Here is a 7500-nt window from a genome sequence, read left to right as displayed (position 1 = left end):
TCTCTCTCTCTCTCTCTCTCTCTCTCTCTCTCTCTCTCCTTACAAACAAAACATAAGATTTTTTGTTTTGATCACAAAACTTTTTTCTCACCTTATATCTGATAAAGATTATTTTTCTGGTTTTTAAGATTTTTAGGTTTTAAGACAAAGCGGTTTAATATATATATATATTTTTTTTTTCAAATATCTGTTTGTTTTCTAATTCTGCAATTCATCTTAACTTTTGGTAATTCTAATCTAATTATCTTTTCTTAATTAGTTATTTTCTCTTCTCACAATCTGTTTTCTTTTTTATGTTTCTCTGTTTTTATATCATTTTCACAATCCTCCGATCATTTTTTCTATATAGTGTTTTTATCGTCTCATTCTCTTTTTCATCTTCTCTATTCTCTCGTTCGGTCACGTTTCTCTTATTTCACTTCCTCTATTACTCCTTCCATCTCTCTCCCTTATTTCACTTCTTCTATTACTTCTTCCGTCTCTTTCAGTTATTTCGCTTCCTCTATCACTTCTTCCATCTCATTCTCTTATTTCACTTCCTCTATTACTTCTTCCATGTACTTTCTCTTATTTCACTTCCTCTATTACTTCTTCCATGTACTTTCTCTTATTTCACTTCCTCTATTACTTCTTCCACCTCTTTCTCTTATTTTACTTATCACTTCTTCCATCTCATTCTCTTATTTCACTTCCTCTATTACTTCTTCCATGTACATTCTCTTATTTCACTTCCTCTATTACTTCTTCCATCTCTTAAAGTAGCAGGTAAAGAGATGGAAAAAGTAATAGGGGAAGTAAAATAAGAGAAAGGGTTGAGGTGGCCGATGTGGTAACGTCCCTGACTGGTGAACGCCAGACTGGGGTTCCAGTCCCGCACAAACTCTTTAGCTCCTTTGGTCGCTGTAACCTTACCATCCTTGTGAGCAAAGGATCGGGGGTTTGGGAGAGCCTAAAGGTCTATCTGCTGAGTCATCAGCAGCCATTGCCTGGCCCTCCTTGGTCCTATATTGAGTGGAGAGGGGCCATAAGCGCTGATCATATGTATATAAGGTAAGTCTCTAGGGCATTGCGCTGCCCTTTTTTCAGTCGTCTCCTATCCTTCCTGCTACTCCGGCCTCTCCTATCCTGCCCTCTTACCCTTCCTCTCCTATTCTCCAATTATATCCTTTCTTCCCCTTCGTCTTCCTCTTTTATCCTACCCTTTCTTCTTCTTATATCCTTCCCATTCTTCCTCTTCTATCCTTCCCTTTCTTCCTCTTCTATCCTTCCCCTTCTTCTTCCTCTTCTATCCTCCAATCCTCTTTCTGTGCCATCCTTCCCTCTTCTCCTTCCTCTCCTATCCTCCCATCTTCTCCTTCCCTGCCCTCTCCTCCTCCTCACCTATCCTTCCCTCACCTCCGTCCTCTCCCATCCTCCGTCCTCTCCTATCCTTCCCTCTTCCCATTCCTCTCTTATCCTCTAATCTTCTCCTTTCCTCCCCTACTACGTCCTCCCCTTCCTTCATTCATCTCCGTCGTCTTCTATCATCCTTTCCACCCTCTTCTCCCTCCCCTCCTATCCTTCCCTCACCTCCATCCTCTCCTATCGTCCTTTCCTCCAAATCCTTCCCTCTTCCCCTTCCTCTCCTATCCTTCTTTCCTCCTTGTTTTCCGTCATTCCTACCCATCCTCATCTCCGTCCACTCCGATCATCCTCTCCTCCTTTTCCGTCCTCTCCTATCCTTCTCTCTTCCCCTTTCTCACCTATCCTTCCCTCACCTCCTTCCTCTCCTATCCTCCCATCTTCTCCTCTATCCTTCCCTCTCCTTCCCTCACCTCCTTCTTTCTCCTATCCTCCCATCTTCTTCTTCCAAGCTCTCTTCTCCTTCCTCACCTATCCTTCCCTCATCTCCTTCCTCTCCTATCCTCCCATCTTCTCCTTCCGAGCATTCTTCTCCACCCTCTCCTATCCTTCCCTCTCCTTCCCTCACCTCCTTCTTTCTCCTATCCTCCCATCTTCTCCTTCCAAGCTCTCTTCCCCTTCCTCACCTATCCTTCCCTCGCCTCCTTCCTCTCCTATCCTCCCATCTTCTCCTTCCGAGCATTCTTCTCCACCCTCTCCTATCCTTCCCTCTCCTTCCCTCACCTCCTTCTTTCTCCTATCCTCCCATCTTCTTCTTCCAAGCTCTCTTCCCCTTCCTCACCTATCCTTCCCTCGCCTCCTTCCTCTCCTATCCTCCCATCTTCTCCTTCCGAGCATTCTTCTCCACCCTCTCCTATCCTTCCCTCTCCTTCCCTCACCTCCTTCTTTCTCCTATCCTCCCATCTTCTTCTTCCAAGCTCTCTTCCCCTTCCTCACCTATCCTTCCCTCGCCTCCTTCCTCTCCTATCCTCCCATCTTCTCCTTCCGAGCATTCTTCTCCACCCTCTCCTATCCTTCCCTCTCCTTCCCTCACCTCCTTCTTTCTCCTATCCTCCCATCTTCTTCTTCCAAGCTCTCTTCCCCTTCCTCACCTATCCTTCCCTCGCCTCCTTCCTCTCCTATCCTCCCATCTTCTCCTTCCGAGCATTCTTCTCCACCCTCTCCTATCCTTCCCTCTCCTTCCCTCACCTCCTTCTTTCTCCTATCCTCCCATCTTCTTCTTCCAAGCTCTCTTCCCCTTCCTCACCTATCCTTCCCTCGCCTCCTTCCTCTCCTATCCTCCCATCTTCTCCTTCCGAGCATTCTTCTCCACCCTCTCCTATCCTTCCCTCTCCTTCCCTCACCTCCTTCTTTCTCCTATCCTCCCATCTTCTTCTTCCAAGCTCTCTTCCCCTTCCTCACCTATCCTTCCCTCGCCTCCTTCCTCTCCTATCCTCCCATCTTCTCCTTCCGAGCATTCTTCTCCACCCTCTCCTATCCTTCCCTCTCCTTCCCTCACCTCCTTCTTTCTCCTATCCTCCCATCTTCTTCTTCCAAGCTCTCTTCCCCTTCCTCACCTATCCTTCCCTCGCCTCCTTCCTCTCCTATCCTCCCATCTTCTCCTTCCGAGCATTCTTCTCCACCCTCTCCTATCCTTCCCTCTCCTTCCCTCACCTCCTTCTTTCTCCTATCCTCCCATCTTCTTCTTCCAAGCTCTCTTCCCCTTCCTCACCTATCCTTCCCTCGCCTCCTTCCTCTCCTATCCTCCCATCTTCTCCTTCCGAGCATTCTTCTCCACCCTCTCCTATCCTTCCCTCTCCTTCCCTCACCTCCTTCTTTCTCCTATCCTCCCATCTTCTTCTTCCAAGCTCTCTTCCCCTTCCTCACCTATCCTTCCCTCGCCTCCTTCCTCTCCTATCCTCCCATCTTCTCCTTCCGAGCATTCTTCTCCACCCTCTCCTATCCTTCCCTCTCCTTCCCTCACCTCCTTCTTTCTCCTATCCTCCCATCTTCTTCTTCCAAGCTCTCTTCCCCTTCCTCACCTATCCTTCCCTCGCCTCCTTCCTCTCCTATCCTCCCATCTTCTCCTTCCGAGCATTCTTCTCCACCCTCTCCTATCCTTCCCTCTCCTTCCCTCACCTCCTTCTTTCTCCTATCCTCCCATCTTCTTCTTCCAAGCTCTCTTCCCCTTCCTCACCTATCCTTCCCCTCGCCTCCTTCCTCTCCTATCCTCCCATCTTCTCCTTCCGAGCATTCTTCTCCGCCCTCTCCTATCCTTCCCTCTCCTTCCCTCACCTCCTTCCTCTCCTATCCTCCCATCTTCTCCTTCTGAGCATTCTTCCCCTTCCTCTCCTATCCTTCCCTTATATCCTTCCTCTCCTATCCTCCCATCTTCTCCTTCCGAGCTCTCTTCTTCCTCCTCACCTATCCTTCCCTTATCTCCTTCCTCTCCTATCCTCCCATCTTCTTCTTCCCTGCCCTCTTCTCCTTTCTCTCACCTCTTCCTCTTCCTGTCCTTCCTTCTCTCCCCTTCCTCTCCTACCCACCTTACCCAAGGACCTCTCCCCTTTCCCCCTTCCTCTCCTTCCGCTCCTACCCCTCTCCTGCAGGACCTCATAGGCGATGCAGAAGGCGACGCCGTCCGCAAGTGACCACTGAACCTTCCGCCGACTCCATTCAAGTGTGAACGACGAGAAGGGAATTGGGGATCACACAGCCCCGCCCCCGCCCCCCCCCCCCCCCAATTTAGCCAGTTTGTCAGAGCCCCCCCCCCCTAGGTCCCCCCCTCTCTCTCTCTCTCTCTCTCTCTCTCTCTCTCTCTCTTTTACTGGAAGTTATTTTGATGTGAGTACGGATAACTATATCTCTTTTTCTTTGAAGTATATCTTAGGTGAATTTTTCCTTGTAAGTCCCCATAACATTCTCTCTCTCTCTCTCTCTCTCTCTCTCTCTCTCTATTATATATATGCCCATTATATATATGTATATATATATATATATGTATATATATATAATATATATATATATATATATATAAATATATATAAATTATATATATACACACACACATATATATATATATATATATATAAACTGTATACATATAAGTGTGTGTTTGTGTGTTGTACTAGTCAGAGCCACCAATACCATGTTGGTTTGCTATGAGCAATCAGACAAAAGTCTCCCACCATCACCAATCCGAACTGGACATCGTTAATGAAAACTAGTCAAACCTCCAGACATGAATAAGGACATGTCTGAGGCCTTTGTCTGCAGTGGACTAGAAAAAAATCATTTGTTGTTGTTGTTGTGTGGGCGTGTATAATACATCTTTCGAGTATTTAATGTATTAGCAATGGACATAAAAATGTATTTTGGCGAAGCAAGAACACTTGTATAACGGCAACAATAAAAAAAATAACATACTAAAAGTATATAAATACTTTAAAACTTGGCACAAAACAGTTTTTTCCAAAGCACCAAAGGACCATATGAGAGAGAGAGAGAGAGAGAGAGAGAGAGAGAGATTCATCAATGTCAATAACAACAATGATAATAATAATAATAATAATAATAATAATAATAATAATAATAATAATAATAATAATAACAACAACAACAACATCACCAATAATGATAATAATAATAATAATAATAATAATAATAATAAATAATAATAATAAATTTTTCAAAGTATGAATGCAAAAACGTACTTTTAAAACTTGGCACAATGCAGTATTTCCACAGCACCAAAGGACCATATGAGAGAGAGAGAGAGAGAGAGAGAGAGAGAGAGAGAGAGAGAGAGAGAGATACCCACCCAGCATTCAAAGATAAAAGCCCTGGCGCTTCGATCAAATCTAACTATGACTTACCCAGAAAAAAAGAACCGTTTCCTATTCGGTCCTGTCAAAAAAAAAAAAAAAAAAAAAAGTTATACCAATAAGCCAAAGATAAAAAAACTTCAAAAATGGAAAAAAGATAGTGAAACTATTTTCTACATCCCAGATTCTCCGACCTTCGTCTCTCTCTCTATATATTTTTTTTTATTTTTTCCTTTGAGCAAACGAAAAATAAAAGAGAAAGGGAAAAAGGAGAAAGGTTGAGGGGATAGGAAGACACGTCTGGGACCCGCTTTTATAAGGATTTATCTTTTTCTTCCCTCAAAAAATCCTTCAAAAATCCTTCAAATGTACGGATTTCTTATGAAAAAAATCCTTTTGTAAATTGGAGTAATCCTTAAAACAAATCCCTTCATTATTCAAGTTTAGACTAATTCAATAAAATTCATTGAATTTGAGTAATCATATATAATTCCAACTCTTTTTGGATTACCTGAATTCTCTTAAATTCAATAAATTCTTTTAAAAAAGGAGAAAAAGTTAGAACTTTCATTTTCTTGAAAATAGCAAAACCTAAAAGAAATCACTTCGTTATGTCAGTATCGACTAATTCAATAGAATTCATTGAATTCAAGTATTCATATTCTAGTACAACTCCTCTTGGATTACCTGAATTCTCTTAAATTCAATAAATTACTTGTAAATAATGAGAAAAGGTTAGAACAACTATTTTCTTTCAAATCACAAAATCTAAAAGAAATTATTTTGTTGGGTTAGTTTAAGCTAATTCAATAAAATTCATTGAATTTGAAAAATCATCTATAATTCCAACTCCTCTTTGATTACCTAAAATCTCTTAAATTCACTAATTTCCTTAAAAATGAGAAAAAGTTAGATTGTCTATATTCTTGAAAATCTCAAAATCTAAAACAAATCCCATAGTTGTTTCAATTTCGACTAATTCAATAAAATTAATTGAATTCAAGTAATCATATTTAAGTCTAATTTCTCTTGGATTACCTGAATTCTCTTAAATTTACTAAATTCCTTAAAAAAAATTTGAAAAAGTTAGAACGTCTATTTTCCTGAAAATCGCAAAATTTAAAACAAATTAATTCGTTGTTTTAATATGGATTAATTCAATAAAATTCATTGAATTTGAGTAATCATAATTAAATCCAACTCCTCATTGAATAAAAATAATCAACTTTATAGACATAATTTTGGGAAAAATTAAAAAATAAATCAACTCGAGGTAGACTCTCTCTCTCTCTCTCTCTCTCTCTCTCTCTCTCTCTCTCTCTCTAAAAAAAAATAATAATAATAAATAAAAAAATAAAAAAATAAATTAATTAATATAAAACCTAACTCATGAAAATCTCCAAGCAAAAAATATAGAAAAAGAAAATGTAAAATGAACCAAAATTTGAGGTAGAAAATCTCTCTCTCTCTCTCTCTCTCTCTCTCTCTCTCTCTCTCTCTCTCTCTCTAAAATAACAACAAGAAATAAATAAACAAACAATTATATAACCTAATTCATGATGCCCTCCAAGGAAAAATATAAAAAAAATGTATAATGAACAAAAATTTAAGTTTGAATAGAAAAAATTAATTGGTATGAGATACTTCAATCCAAATAAAAAGTCAAACTTTCATGAAATCGTTGGTGAATTAAAATGCAAATCTCATTATGTAGATCCTACATTGGCATTAATAATTACCTATTTATGGATAATAATTCCCTTCGCTAATTTCACCATTTTCGCAAAAAAAAAAAAAAAAAAAAAAAAAAAAAAACGCGCCGAGATTAGCATGTATTTGTGTTAACTAAAACTGGTTTAAATGTTTAAAGGCAGCTCATGAATGGCAAACCTAAAGGCTAGTGACAATACCTAGTGGGATAATGCCCAAATGCCCAAGCCTCGTATACACCCAAGCAAGGACCAGGGATGGCTAGGCAATGGCTGCTGATGACTCAGGTAGATATATAGGCTCCCCACTTTCCTACATCTTTAGCTCACAAGGATGGTAAGGTTACAGACACTGCAAGAAACTATCGAGCTAGAGCGGGATTCGAACCCCAGTCAGGCGAAGGCCAGGCAGTGACGTTACCAATCGGCGACCACAATTCCTTGTCAATCTAGGAGGCTATAAAAAGGGTGAGTGAGGATGTGAAAGGATCCCCTGGGGAAGGAAGGAGGGGGAGGGGGTATGGAGGATGTGAAAGGATCCTTTAGGGAGGGGGGGGGGCATGTAATGGAAGGAGTGGGAGAGCTCT

This window comes from Palaemon carinicauda, chromosome 29, assembly GCF_036898095.1.
Source record: "Palaemon carinicauda isolate YSFRI2023 chromosome 29, ASM3689809v2, whole genome shotgun sequence".
NCBI lineage: Eukaryota > Metazoa > Arthropoda > Malacostraca > Decapoda > Palaemonidae > Palaemon > Palaemon carinicauda.
This window is presented reverse-complemented; position numbering follows the sequence as displayed.